The sequence below is a fragment of the Magnolia sinica genome, chromosome 14, assembly GCF_029962835.1.
Source record: "Magnolia sinica isolate HGM2019 chromosome 14, MsV1, whole genome shotgun sequence".
Taxonomy (NCBI): Eukaryota; Viridiplantae; Streptophyta; class Magnoliopsida; order Magnoliales; family Magnoliaceae; genus Magnolia; species Magnolia sinica.
Window position 1 is genome coordinate 32,321,004 of NC_080586.1, and position 2,416 is coordinate 32,323,419.

The following is a 2,416-nucleotide window of genomic DNA, read 5'->3' on the forward strand; positions in this document are numbered from 1 at the left end:
TAGAAGAGAAAGCAGCCTCATCATCATCCATCTCCCGCTCTGCCTTAGAAGTCGCATCAACATCTACAATATCAAAACCTAAGACAGAGTCTGGTGGGTGTTTAACACCACCCCAGAACGTGGGAGTGAGTGATCAACTCAGTGGAACAATAAGGCACTGGTTAACATGTTATCAGTTCAATCAAGCAGTAATGATAAAGCAGAATAATTAAACATAACCTAAGTACTCTTGTTAATGCAAGGATGTATGCAGAATGATGCGTGCCCTCACACGTACACCCTCAGCGTCTTCATCTTACGTTACGCATGACACCACCTCAAAGTGCGCCACATCTACAAAGCACATGCAAATGCGGTGCATGGATATGATTACCAAGTTGTTATTAGTCCTTTTCATACAGTAGGATTGGGAAGCTAAGATACCTTCCTCATATCACATCCAAACAGTGATCCATTCTAGGGTCATTAATCCTAGGCATCTCATACGATCATATGGTTTGAGGTCGTTGCAAAGGGCTCGTCACCAATCAATGCACGCCTCTCACACCTTTATTACCACAGTTCGGCTCATCACCTCAATGCAGTATCCAGGTATGCTCGAGGTCACTACAAAGGGCTAGTCACCAATCAATGTAGGCTGATAGCACGAATATAGTGTCCCATACCACCATAATCGGCTCACGAGTTTGGTTGCTCACTGGTCACTACGGGGAGGCTCGTCACCCCAGCGTAGGCTGACAGCTCGGCCACGGTGTCCCATACCACCATGTCTGGGTCATGAGTCTTAGCAGATCAAGGTACCATGGTTAATAGGATTCCATTGGTAAGTTCGGTACCTTAGATTCAAACAGTAGCGTCCATACATGGTGAACATACATCGGACAATCGGGTTGCTTGACGAACTCGACTAGCACGAGCACACATTGACTAGAACGACATAGAGTGCGCAAAGGCTCCGCGTGGCCAAACCACTGCCGCCAACTCTAATACGGCTCGGGTTCGTCTAATTCTGTCCTTTGTGGCGAAAGCAATCTCAGCCACAACCTTAAGGCAGATTACCGATTTCCTGGACTATTCATAGTCCCAAACACATTACACTACAACAGATATTCGTATTAAATGAAGAACAGTAATGGAACAACAACTTCAATCATGTGGTACTCAAGCATTTGAAGAATATCAACTTAACATAAATGTAAGCATAAATAATGCTTGAATTTAAACAACAAGGAATATAACTTGCATGAAGGAAATCATACACACTAGTGGGAGAGTTCAGAATCGCTTCTCAACGCCCATATTAGGTTCAAATATCACACTTTAGATCATTCAGACATTTCTACAAGCACTTGGAATACATAAAACAACATATATGACGTATGTTGAAAATACATACATTTGGACAATTCCTTTTACCAAGGAGTTGTCGTACATACATCTAGCATACATATACGACCAATAATCATGGCAAACACAGGTTCATATTTTCTACGCATACGGTACTTTATACATACACATAGAATACACAAATCTCATTACAACGCATGCATATCAGGAACACAACATAAACACAACATTTGGCATGTGAAATCTCATTCATAGCAAGAATAAATCATTCACTGGCATTGAAAGCCTTGAAAACCATAACCTATATGCTTAAAGTCCGCACCTTAAGCCAGAAAAGAAACACCGAACTGATTTCAGACGAGTTGTCTTCGTCAACGGCGACAGAATACCCTAAAGCAAGGATAGAAATGAGGTACAACAACACAAAGACTATTCTAAGCTCTAACACAGATTAGGGTTAGGTTAACTTACCCAAGGATGAACTCAGAATCGTCAGAATAACGATTCAAAGTGAAAGTTCAAGGATGAAGAAGAACAGGAAAGAATCTAAGGTGATTCACTAACTTCTCTCTTTCTTTCTCTTTCTCTTCCACTCTCTTTCTTAGCTAGGGTTAGAGAAAATTCGTATGGAAAAGAGAGCTAGGGTTTAAGGACTATAAATAGGCCTAATATTGATGAAAATAACCCCAGGGCCAAGGTATACTTAGGGTATAACCAAAACGTGCCTCTCGTGATCCAACGAAGCACTTCTGGTGGGCCTATTACCACGAAAGGTCGAACTTAAGCTCACTGACCATGGATCTAGGTCAAGCTGAGTTTTCGTACCGACCGGCTCTTCAGATCAGCCGTGGCAGACCACACTTAATTCAACGGTCACAGAATCTCGATCAGGTCCACAAGCACAAGGACATGCCTAGGCCACCTTCCCTGATCAGAGGGTGAAATTGGGTCAGAATCCAACGGTCAGTAGCTTAAAATCATCGCGCAAGCGACACGACTCAGATTTCATAAAAGCTTATTGAATTTCTAACCGTTCTCACACTCTTCACTCCGAACTCAATCAAATTGA